The 13153-nt window shown below is 47.2% G+C and overlaps 1 protein-coding gene across 1 annotated transcript in view; it reads left to right on the forward strand.

The window, feature by feature from the left end:
* The window catches only part of STX8 (syntaxin 8), a 96441-nt gene that overhangs the window by 45353 nt on the left and 37935 nt on the right, over positions 1-13153 (forward strand). The window lies entirely within an intron of this gene.

Genomic DNA, 13153 nt, shown 5'->3' on the forward strand with positions numbered 1-13153 from the left:
AGATTTAATAAAGGACTTTAGTAGAAAGTGTAAGAAGTAATTGAGTTAGACTGTAGAGTGTTTTGTGAAATGAGTGTTGACAGAAGAGTTAACCAACCAGGCTATTGTTGCTTTGCTATCTTCTGTGATCAGCCAGTCTTTTCTTCCAAGCTTCTCTAGAGCTGAATTATGACTGAAGGTTTTTTCCAAAACTGCTTTTACTTGAAAGGAAAAAAAAAAAAAGCAAAAAATGAACTTGCTCTTTAGCAGCTAACTTATAAATCTAAAAATGTGAATAAATAAATGGTGCAATGATCAAAAAATGTTACATTAATACTTTTTTACTGCATTAATTGGGACACGTCAGTAATGTGCGGTTATCCTGGGGCACCAGCAAGATTGATTTTTCTACGTGTATTGGTTTTACCATTCGACACCCTTTTGCTGCCAGTTCCACTTTGCATCTGTGTTGCTGATGTTTGGATTTCTGTTGAAATCTGGCCAGAAGCATTTTGATCTCCGGAGCCTATCCTGCTGCCTTCTTGTTGTGTAAGAGTTTGGTAGTCAGAGGAGGGCCATGAGAAGCGGCATTTCAGGGGAACGAGGGCCTTGGCTCTCTTGGAGTTCGCAGGTGTTGAGCATTTAACTCTCTGGAGGCTGAGTCTAAGAAGATTGCAGTCCTGAAATTGGGGTGGTGGCTGTAGAAGGCCGTCTGCAAAATGTGACTGGGTAACTGGTGGTTGCTCTCTGTGGGCTCTTGTGTGTCTGTGTGAGATGAAAAGCTGGGCAGAGAGATGTGGCTCCAAGTCTGTCTGCTAGGTTAGCTTGCTCGATCAGGCATTGGGATTCATTTCCGAAGTTGTCTCGGGACTGTCTGCATTGTTTGGGCTTCTTGTGTTTGCTTTCTTGCTGAACTGGGCTTGTAGTTAGTGCTGAGTTGCGATTTCCATGACAAGTCCTCTGCTCGGAGATTTACAGCTCGGCTGCTTTAATTTGCCAGGCTAATGCTTTGGAATGCAGGTTGACAGTCCAGATGTGAAACCTTTCTCCTTAGAAAGAAAACAAAGGATTAAATGTGTTTTAAGAGGGTTTGAAAAAATAATTTAAGATTGAGGCCCAGAACCTAACATCTGAAGTCTTAAAATACTGCTGTTAGCAGCGAGGTTGAACTTCAAAACCTGGAGACTTGAAAGTGTGTCATCTTTGGCCAGGTCGCCGGTGCCGTGTTGGCTTTTGGTGCACCTGTTTCTGCACATATCAAATGCTTCATAAGCTTTCAAAAATGTCAGATAATCAAAATTATGCATCTTTGCACAAATAGTGCAGGTAAAGTAATGGTTGTGATGGTTCCTGCTAAAACTGTGAGTGCAGCTTTGTAGCAATGGGTAGAGAGCTGGGAGTGCTCCCTTGGAAACGACACGCATTTCCCCAGTATTAATTGATGAAGATTGTAGCTCATGCTGATGGCGCTGCCTCTTTCTTTCTGATTTGACAAACTGACCCATCCACAATTTTATGAGGGGACCTCTAAATAGGATTATCCTTGCTTTCGGGGTTCTTCCTACGTGGAGGAAGGTCCAGGTGGTGCAAGACGACTGTGGCGGCTGTTCACCATCATCCACGGTGCAGGGTGAAGGGTCTGACCAGAGTACAGGGAATCTCTAAAGCATGAGTGAATTGGAAAAGGGTAGAATAGTGGTGTTTAATGTCCAAAACATTTTTTTTTTAGAGAGAAACATAATGGCCTCAGCCAGGCCATTGAATCCAATCCTTTGTGCTCATGAAGATTTGTACAATGCATCTATCAATTAATATCCTTTTGGGTTTCACAATTATTTGGGTTGGAAATGATGCAGCAAGCGTTCATTGTCCTTTGAAAGAAAAGATGAAAACATCTATAACTTTCTCCCAGCCCATATGGAAAGATCAGACATTAGGAGCCTGTACTACCAGATGTCTTAAAACTGAACTCCTAGCCTCACAAGTCAAAAAGGGCAGATCTTATAGGGCAGGTCTTTCTCAAGCTGCCTTGAGAACTATAATGAGGTTGAGAGCAGAGCTTTGCATTGTGATTTATTAAAACTGGGGCTGCAAAGTAAAAAGCTTGTTGTTTTTTACTGGGAGACGAACAGTCCGATCGGTGCTCTCTTCTGGTCGGATTTAGGAGGCCTCTGTAGACCGGGGATTTTGCAAGTAGGAAAGGCACGTTTCGTATGTTCAGCTGGTATTTGTTCTTGTCAGAGAAATCTCTGCCTTTTCGCCATGTTATGGAACAACAGTTGAGTACAAGTGTGTTAAGAAACGGCTGTAACAAATGACAAAAACGGCTTACAATTTCCCTTAATTTTTCACACCTTTTCTAGTATCAGTGCTTTTTATAAATTATTTCAAAAGTGAGATGTAAGTTAAGTAATTAGAAATAATGACTTAAAGAACAAACACAGATCTGAGTTATTTTTTTTTGTCCTCTGTGTATTCATTCTCCTCTCCCCCAGTCCTCCCCCCCCTTTTTTTTTTTGGAAACAAAGAAGTTTGGCGAGAGAAAAAGCTATTTGATGTGTGAACTCCACTGCTGCTGCAGTAAGGTAGTGTGCTGCCTTGTTCCCATACATTTGGAGTGATCAAACAGTAAGCTTCTACAAACAGTTGCAGAAGTAGTACAATAAGCATTAGTAATCTCTTCAGTTTGATAAACCATGTATTTGTGTAGCTTGATAAAGTGGAGGCTTAAGGTTTCCTTCCTGTACTGGAGTTCGTCACACAGGAATTCAGAACTCGTGCATCGAGATCAAAACAGTATTTAGCCACGGTCTTCTGAAGTGTCTTATAGCCACGCTGCTTAGTGGCACTAAACCCTCTGCTTTGTGCAGCTTTTGCCAATTAATCACTCTTGGTCCTTCCAACAAATGAACTGCAGAAAGGAGAAAATCATAGAGGAGCAGAGCAGCTGTATAAGGGCTCCCTCTGTATCACAGCCTTTCCTTGCTCTGCAAAAATCCATGGGCACAGAGCCACGCTAAACAGTAAGTGTTCAGCCACATCTGCAGAAAATCCATGGGAGGGCATGTGGAAAGTTGGCACAACTTTTGGTGGAAGGAAGTGGGAAGAAAGAAAATCATTAGCTAAGGCTAACCAGGATTCAGAGACTTGAGGTCGTCTTATCTGTGGAAGTTCTTCTTCCACCCTTCTTGTTGTTTTAACCACTTCTCTGAGTAATCTGAACTTTTTCCATGACTGCAGACTTGGGATTGAGTATTTCTGAGCCATCAATTCAAGAAACGTTTTTCTTTGCTTTTGGTCTGTGCCAGGCTGCGGGGCAGGGGGCTGAGGAGGTAGGATGCAAATATCACAGCAGCAGCAGAGGACTGCCTTCACTGCAGCTCCTCTGAGCCTGGTACTTGCTCAGCACCGAACGTGTTGTTAGATGATGTATTCCTCTTGCTAATTTAGTCAATTCACCACTGATTCCAGTAGAGCTTGATGAAGTATGTCAGCTGGAGATTAGTCCCAGGTGTCTGGGTTGACCTTAGCTTTATCAGCTGCTTTCAATACTGTGACCATGAAGCACTTGCAAGTTTTCTGGTTCCTCCCATGATTGATAGACCAATTCTAAAGTGTCTTTCCTCCTTGTTTGTGATCCAAGAGGATAATGCCATGCAGCTGTCCGCAGCATGATGCTCTTGTGGTGAATAGTGTGATGCTCTGTTGGCTTGTTACCAACCTGAACGTCTATTAAAATGGCAGTTGTGTTTTGCAGGCTTGACATCCTGCTAATCCGCAGTTCTGTATCTTCTTTGAGTATCTTGAGTGGAATTGATCAAGTTTCTTAATGCTGAGGTGAGAGGGAGTTATTTTAGATGAGGTTTAACTGCTGACCTGTAGCAGTTAGCAGGGTTATGTGTTGTTTTGAGTGTGGTTTTGGGGAGGTTTCCTGGAGTTCTTGTCTGCCCAAGGTGCACAAGGGACAGACTGGTGAAGAAAGCCTTTCCACCCAGCCTCTTGGCCTTTTCTGGTGTTTTCCCAGCAAGCTGTCATTATTTGATCTCCTTCGCCACTTGCATATCGGCGTGCTGAAGGGCATCTTCCTCAGGGCTGTACATGAAGATCACGTGAAAGACAGTGTGAAATCCTATCCCATCTGGGGCTGATGGAAGCCTTCCCAGAAGCTGGGGCCAGGACCTGACCAGTGGGGTTTTTTTGTAACTAAATTTTGCATCTGCTGCTGCATGGCCCTGGGGCTGTGCAGAGAGAGGTTGCTGACGAGGAGCTGCGATTGAGCCTTCTTGAAGCAAGCACCAAAGCAGTCTTCTTTTGTAGGGTGAGGACGTATGGCCGGCCGCGAGCTGTGGTGTGACCGTGCCCCTCATGTTGAGAAATCCCCTGAGTGTGACAGGGCACTGGGCTGTGTTCATAAATGGAGTGGAAGTGGAAGGAAGGAAAGGAACGCTCTGCTTAAGCCTGAATCACCAAAGTCAGCATCGCATCAGCACGTTGAGCTGTATTCCCTTTCTGCTCCTCAAATTGCAGTTGGTGTAATCTATTTTTGGTCTCTTGCTTTGTAGAGGACCGCTGGTCATTTTTTCCAGTCTTCCTTAATCTGCTTCAAAAGTGAGAGCACTTCATGAGCACTTGTTAAAGAATTCTCAATTCTGGGGACCGTGGCAGCCGTGAAGTGTTTCACTAACTTTTAAGCTTTCTAATGTGAAAAACGTGGGACGTTCTAGCGGGTTGGAAATTGCGCTGCGGTTAATGCTTCGGGGATGGCTCACTCCTGCTTTTTGGATGGAACTTTCTTTAATTCGAGCAGGAACAACTTTATGCATCCTGCACAGCCTGCTTGATGTGTCGGGAAGGCCGGAGCCTGAATGGGCTTCTACTCGCACGCGAGGTGACGCCGTTGAAGCGCGCCGAGAGCCCGGCGTTGGTCGGGGTGCTCTGGCTTTGGAGCGGGGCGATGCCGCTTGCAGCGACGGCGAACAATTCCATGATTTTTCTCTCCCGAGGGACAAAATGACATGAGCCATTTATAATCGTTGCTTTAAATCGCGTTGGAGCTGGGGCTGTCTCGTAGGCAGGTTTTGAGAAATGAGTTTCTTTCGAAGGTGCTTGGGAAACTTGTGCGGGGACTCCCAAGTGGCGAGGCCTTTGTCTGCGAGGCAGGAGCCGGCCCCAGGGTTATCCATCAGCGTGCTGGAGCATCATTCACAGCTCGACTTCATCAAAGAGACGTTCCCAGCCACGTCTCGCTGGCCAGCCGAGGGGTCGTTCATTCGTGATGTATTGTTTGGCTGACGGCTGGCATGCAAGCCGGGGGGGTTATGGGGAGCACCTCGTGTGAGTGATGGCCTGGTGGGCAGCGCCCCTCCCCGGGACGTGGCCCCGGCCACTTTCCTCTCCCTCAAGGCCAGGGAAGTGCATTACGTGGGGCTTTATCTCGGGGAAGAAAGGTGTGTTAGGATGGCCATGATCCACATGGATGAAATACTTTGTCTCACCATTTTATTTTCATTTTTTTTTTCGGTGGGACTAAGGCCTGGCTCTTCGGTACACGCGAGGGCTGTGGTTTTGGAGTGTCCCTGTGTGGGTTTTCTGTTATTCCTTCCTTACTGTGCCGGGTCAGTGGTTTGAGGGGAGCATCGAAATAATAATTGTTGGGTGAAGCTTAATGTGACAACAGCTGCGTAGAGTGTAACTTCAGTGATATTTTTTCTGTGAGATGTGTGAAATGGGCTGGAAACCTAAGGTGGTGGTGTTCGGTGGGACAGGGAACACCCTGCCACACCTCCTGCCGTAGTGCTTGTACAAAAACCGAGGTGTGTTGGTAATCAAAGCTGTGGATATCTGTGGAAAAGTGTTGCGATACTATACAGCCATGGAAAAATAGTGGAGTTACCTACAGAAAGCAGAGGTGGCTATTATGAAGAATGGCTGAATGCAGAGCTTTAAAAATCAGATTTTGGTTACAGGGAAAACAAACAAACTCGGAGTCTGAATTAGCTTCTGTCCTTTCATTTTCTGCTGCAAGTTTACAGAAAACAAACCTGTCACAATAGGAAGTGTTTTGACTGGCAGCCTTTTGCTATGTGAATATAAGCTGGCTTCCAATGTTTTTCTGCTTCGGGCCTTCCTAGAGCTGTGGAATTTATGCCTGTTGTTTTATCTGTTAGCAGTCTTTCTTCCTGCTCAAAGTTAAGCCTGTAGAAAAATAGTTTAATGGCATAGTCCCTGTAACCTATAACTTCAAGATCCTGCTGGAAGTTTTGATAGTATGGCCTACTATCTTCACTAAAATCTTCACTAAAGACTCACTAGAAGGTGAAGATTTCACCTTTTATAGCTGGAGAACTCAGGCTTTAGATTTGAATAAAAATAAAAGATGATTACAGAAAAAATGAGCCAGTGTACGCTGTGGGCTCGGTCTGCCACTGTACCCAACAGAGTGCCATGGGTGTATGGCAGCATCGACTGCAGTGAATGCTGCATGCTGGAGTCAGCCTGTTATAACCCCTACAAGAGGGGTTTTTGGTATTAATGTCCATTTGATAACTAGTAACTGTGCTGGTCTGCTTTAAACATGGAGAACAAAAACAAAGGTAACTCGCTGGGAGCAGAGAGAAGGAACGAATGACCTGGCTTTACATTCAGATACTTCTAGTGAGGGAGACTTATCTCCTTCCAGATAACTGGAAAAGGATACTCAAAATACTGTATCATATATATATGGTTATTGCCTGCCTTATATCACTCCGAGTTCTCAACACATCTGGACTGCGAGCAGTTCCAGTAACATTAAAGCGTACTATTTTGGTTGGCACACTGACGCTGTGGTATATGCCAATTAGTAATGGCTCTTGGAAACAGGCTGCTCTAAAACTCTCCCCAAACTATTCCCTAGAGAAATTATTCAATTAAGTACAACTAAAATTAATGTCCATGGGTTTTGTTCGAATAAAGCAAAATAAGCAGCTGGAAAAGGGAAAACTTCTCAGTGTGTGCTTTTGGAATAACAGCTCTAACTAATAACCGTGTTTGCTGGAATCAATACCGCTGTTTGTTTTCTCAGCGCTGCTCTTTGTGAAAAATCCAGGGAGCGCTTCTGCAGCCGATGGCCTGGGACTGTTCCTGGTCATGAAGATGTATTTTCAGATCACCACCTGCTTTCGAGAGGACGAAGCGCTGTGTTTCGTGTCGGGGTATCGGAGCTGGATGCAGATATGTCCTCACACTCGGGGTTGGATGAGCGAGTGCTCGGTGGTGCCGTCCGGTACCGCCTGCAGGGCGGTGCCTGCTGGAAGCGGTGGTCCTGAGCACGTCCTCCGCTGGAGGCTGGAGAACAGGGGGGCTGCTGCTGGCTGTGCCAGGGTGGAGGGCACTCCCACAGCCCCTGGCTGCCCTTGGCCAGCAGAGCCATCGCTGGCCCGCGGCAGGGGAAGCAGCGGGAGGCAGCCTCCCCTCCTGCCTCCCTGCGGCGTGAGGCCGGCAGGGACACGCGGTTCGTTGTGCGGCACGTCCCGCACGGGAGGCCAGCAGGGTTCTCCTGGCCTGGCTGGTCCCGAGCACCATCAAAGCCCTGCGAGTTAGCGGAGCCAAAGAGAACTAAAATATGAAGAGGAACAAGTTGGTTTGCGCCCCTCCCCCCCCCCCGGAGAAGTTAGTATTTTGGGGTTTAATGCTTGTATGAAGTCCTGCCAAAGCAGAGAGTCAATGTCCTCAATTAAATCTGGGAAGGTGGGGGAAGGCATCTGGGTCTTTGCTTGGAAGGCAGACCTCGCTGTGGTACGAAGCATTGGTGTCCTGGTGTACGGAGCAGCATGGAGCTTGGACCGGCGCGAGCACTGCTGGCATTTTGGGTGTCACCTTGGAGCTGAGCAGAAAAGCAGCCCGTGACCGTGCAGGGCTGCACACATCAGAGACTGCAAAGAGCAGGCACGGTTCGCAGAGATGGAGAGACATTAAGATTCTTGGCTCTGTGTTTTTCGCTGTTTTTCTCTTTTCACTTGGCTCCCTTTTTCACTGTTTTTCTCTTTTCGCTCTGCCTTGCCATTACAGCTGGCACGTCGTGTGAAGGTGCTTTAGGTTTCTGATGTACTTACATTAGTTGCAATCTTCACTTCACACCACTGGCATTTTGAACAGCACTTTCTTACTAACATGTAATTATGGGGTTTGGACATATAAAGGTTGGCATTTGATCTATGATTCATTTCTTTGGTATCTAGCTCTTCTCCTGAGGCACCAGAGACCTGAAGGAGGGAGGGAAAGCCTGCTTGGCTTCTCCACTGAATTCCAGCCTTATTGTAATTTTTTTTTTTCTTTTTTTCGTAGCATAAAATGTTATGGCTCTTGGTTCTCTATATGTTTTTCTTAAGGCTGACTGCAGTCTTCCATGACTCACAGTGGGATATGCCGTGGAGATGCATTACTCATCGATAAATACTATCGAGTGATCTGTGCATTGAAATCCACCAAAAATAAAAGCTTTTGGAAGGAAGCGTTTGGTCAGCCACGCTGTTCTGCAAAGCTGAAACCAAAACTCCGTTTCCCTCTGCCTGTGCTGTGTTTCTTGTGGCCTTTGTCACTTGGCTTCTGGGTTTCGTGCTCCACAGACAGCGAGAGTGACTCGAAGGTGGAGGTGCCAAAACCAAACGAGACTTTTTACAAGTTTTAAATAAAACAGAAAATCAGTTAGTGTAAAGTCATGTACGGAGGCAGAGCTCTGGCTGCAAAAGAGCCTCTCCTTGGGGCCGGAGACATTTGTCCTTCCTAGGGACTCCTTGTGCGGGTAAGGATGATGAAAAAAAATCCTGTGGTTTGGGAAGAGGGCGCGGGGCAGGGGCAGTGACAGGGAGCTGGGCGCGATGCCGCATCCTTATCCTGCTCCTGGCTGGAGGAGGAGCAGGGAGGCACCCGCGGTGTCACCCTGTGTCACCTCGTGGCGGGGATCTTGAGAGTTACGCCATCTCATGAACGTGCAGCGTTCATGCATGTGCTGTAACCCAGCATCGCTCACTGCCTGCAGAGAAAGGCCCAAAATGAATTTTGTCTTTTGCATGGTCTCATGGCCTAGTGGCTGGGCGGGCTGGAAGCGGGGCTTTCGCCCTCTGGAAACACTTGGCCTCCTCGTTTTGTTGCAAAAACCACACATTTCGTTTGCGAGGTGAAAACTGTTTATGGGGTAAAAGCCGATCCAAACACGGTGCTGTGGCACAGAAGGCGCCGCAAAGCAGGCGGCCGCCCCGCGATGCCCTGTTGTTGTTGTCTGTCCAGCCGTGCTCCGGCTGAAGCTGTTCCCTGGGACGTTTCTGACCAGCTGTAGAAAAACTTGATGGCTGAGCTGACACAGAAACGGGGCTGCCAGAGAAGTCAGCTTTCAGCCCCGTCGGAAGGTTCACTAGAAATGTGAGCGGAGAGGCCGGGATCTGGGAAGGGCAGGAGGCGGTCGTGGCAGAGGGCCTGCAGTGGGGTTACGCTGCCTGACGTAGGGCAGACCTGGAGCTTGCGGCCTTGCTGAGGAGGAGGAGAGGAGAAAAGCACATGGATCCTGTCGGACACAGCAGACTGCTCCAGCACCTGGCGTGGGTTCAGCCCTGCGTTTGCTTTCGCATCCTGTGCGAGCCCGCAGCGCAGGAGAGCAGATGTGGCGTGAGGCGTATCCATTTCCCTCCGAGATGACTTATGGCTGTAACGGGTGGGATTCCCGTCTCACGGGAGGCTCTGAAATTATCCATGCCCTGGCTGGAGAGAAGCAGAACCAGCTTTTCAGAGACAGCATCAGTGTTTTTATGAATTAAAATACACTTCTGATTCTCACTGCAGCAGCAAATGCTTCAACGAAAAAGAGAAAAAGGAGCTTTTTCCTAGAAATACCTAGGATTACGTGTAGTTCCTTCTGCTCACTTTGTTGTCTGTATTCTGTAGGTGTCCTTTGTGTAAATCTGTTTTCCTAGCTATTGGCAGATGTGATTTGAAAGGTGTATCTGAAGGTACCCTTTCATTCCATGGAAGGTTTTTCCACCACAGCAGTCTCTTGTATCACAGATGTGCACATAGCTGGACCCCAGAAAGCAGTAGCAGCAAAATGTGGTGCTAGTGTGAGTTGTAATGCAGGCATTGCATTCAGGGAGATTACAGAGATCAGCCTTCTCTATCTTTAATTTGTCACTTCTAATTGCAAAGCTGAGCATGATAAAACAAAGTGGAAAGCGCTTCAGATCAGCATTGAGACCAGTTGCTTCACTTCGTTTTCCATTTCAATAAAACTTTGAAAAGAAAGATTCAAAACACATGTGCCTGCCTCTCGGAATAGTCTTGTGTTGATTTGGATCAATCGGGGGTTTCTTGATCCTTCAGAACTTGACTTTTGGCTTTAATGGTGCTTGAACTTGCTGTGAGCAGAGACGCGATGCAGTGAGCAGATGGAAAAGAAATGAATTCATCTGCATCTTCATTTGTGGCTGTGATGTGGTGACAATTCAGATCTGATTACGTGACTTTTGTGTTTGTTTTTATGGGCAAAAATACATTTCAAGTTTAATGCAAAATATTTTGTAAAATCTTTGGCTTTTTTTTTTTTAATTGTTAGTAGAATAAACTTCTCCTACCTTCGTTCACACTTTGTCCAGCAGCAGTGGAGCAGGGCAGGGCTGGCTTCGCCCTGCAGCCACTGGTCCCCATTTCCCCCACCTTGCCCGATCAGGGTCCATGTTCCAGCCTGGCTGCCCTGCCTTGCTACAAAGCCTGTGTCGTGTGCAATCAAAACCCTCTGTCATGGCTTTTTAGCCGAAAAAGGCCAAAATTACAGCATGTGACCTACTTTTTTTTTTTTTTTTTTTTTTTTTTAAATCAGCTGCTGTCCTCAGTTTCCTCGCCCCGTGTGGCTTCGCTTGGTGCTGGGTCTGTGCCGTGTGGTTTGTCTTCATCTTTGGGGTCCTGTGCCACTGAAGGAGGACCTGGACTCTGTTTGTGTGAATGGTTTATGTGTGATTTGGAGAGCAGTGCTGCAGAAACGTCCTTTGTAGGGTCATTTGGGCATTCAGCCTGCTTTCCTGAGCCCTTGCAAAAGTGAGCCCCCTCTCCTTTGCCTTTTTTGCTTTATTGTCCGTTTTTTAAGTTCTTTAGCAGCCAGGTAGGTGGGAGGTAATAGAAGAATTTTCATCCCAAAGGTAATTGCCGGCTTGAACTGCACAGGGGGCTGTAGGTGGGTCGTGCCAGAGGAGGCGATGCTCGGGAGCCTGCTGATAGCTGCACAGGCTTTTCAGTGATGGTCCAACACTGCTGCCTGCGGGGCTTGCTCCAGCAGCAGCTCTGCCTGCCTGAGAAATTGTTACCACCTTTCAATTCCTGCCTTATGCAGCGTGCTTTTTCCTCTGCTTTATGGTGGGGAAAAATTCTTTAATTCAGGTGCTGGCTGCAGACAGCCCCTGCTGCTGGGGAGCGTTTGGTACCAAGGAGTGCCCCCAGCGGCTGCCCCCTGCGTCAGAAACGCGTCCTGCTGATGGGGCACGGCTTGGGCAGGGGGCTGGAGGGAGAGGCTCCGGGCACAGACCCTGTTGTAGTGCCTCGGGTGCTGGAATGATGGCAGAAAATATTCCTGCCTGCATTTGTTCTCATTTAGCTACAGCTTGTTCACCAGGATGTTTTTCAAGGAGGGTCTGGTCAGTGTTGGCAAAGGAAAGTCTCTTATTTCCCAAGCGTGCTTATCACTTTGTCCTTGACAACGATGGGAACTTTCGGCACTTTTTTTTTTTTCATTTAGAGACAAACAGGAGAGAGCCTGCCTTTGCAGGCGGCATTGTGCTGGTTTTCCTGCGTGCTGAATCACACAGGACAGATAAAGTTTCCCCCAAATGTTGTTGTCCTTGCAGATGTTGGACTTGGGAAGGTTGGGTGGGAGGTGGAGGAGAATTAATATCTGAACTATGCACTGAATGAGTCTCGCACTTCAAATAAAATACCTCCAGTCATGGGGAAACGCGTTTTTGTGCAGGGTGAGCAACGAAATCTCGACTGGTAAGAGCAGCTTCACAAATCTGGAGAGTTCGCATCTGGAACAGAGCAGTGCTGGTGTGGTGAGGTTGCTTCATCGCAGCAGTGGCTTAGATCTGTAGGATAAAGCTGAGGCTGCACGCAGCAGTGGTTGATGTTTGCCCTCTGCCCTCCTTTGTGTGAATACTTCAAATAATAGCTTAGGCTGAGGGGCATGAATCAGTACCTCATATTTGGGAAGGATGGGTATTTTCAAAGTCTTAGATGGTGCTATCATTTTATGCAGCGACTCACTGGAGATATTGCAGTGCTTGTGGAACAGACTGGAAAAACGTGCACTAGAAGGATGATGCTCGTAACTCTCCACAAGGGTAAAACCTCCTTGCTGTGTGTGCCTGTGAAACTTGCCTCTGGCTTCAGAACTTCGATTTTTTTGTTTTGTTACCCCTTGTACGATCAGATCTCCGTGTCTGTTCTCTGTGTCTTGAGCAATACTTACTTGGTAAGATTCGAGGATGCACCATGCATAACTAAAACCATATGCTGCAAGATGAATTGTGGAGGAAGCGGCTCCCTTTCAGGCGCTGGTGGCCGCCTGAAAAAAAAAAAAAAAACTGATGGCCGGCACACCTCGAGGAGCTGCCAGAGCTAATGCCCAACATCAGCACTACCTTGCATTTGCCTCCCTTGCAGACACAAGGTCTGCTTTGAGTGTGGCTGGCAGTTTTGGAAGTGCAAAGGATGTCCCCGTTAGTGTCATTGCCTTGCTCCTAGCAGAGAGACTTGGAAAATCTGTTTTGAAGGAATACAACTGAAACAATAAAGGCTGTCAATAAACACCCTGTCCTGCTGCTGGGACTTGTCTTTACCTCTCAGCCAGCCTGTATACAGGGTTATGAAGCTTGAAAATGATCAGAAAAGTGTACCTTGCTAACTGAATGTTAGGCACGCTAACGTTTTCTTTTGCTTACAGTCAGCTAAGTCTGTTGGTTTGAGCAGTGCTGCAGCAGTGATGCTGTGCTAGGGGCTGCTTGTGTACAACCGAGCTGAGAGCTCAGCACCCGCCAGCTGGCAGGGCTCTTGTCCCAGACCTGATCTGAAAAGACAGACGAGATTTATTAAGACAGTGATCAATAGCAGGGAAAGTGCTAGGAGTGTAACCAGAGGAAGACATTTTGCAATAGCATTC

Source organism: Aythya marila (genome assembly GCF_965140915.1).
Source record: "Aythya marila genome assembly, chromosome: 18".
Taxonomy (NCBI): Eukaryota; Metazoa; Chordata; class Aves; order Anseriformes; family Anatidae; genus Aythya; species Aythya marila.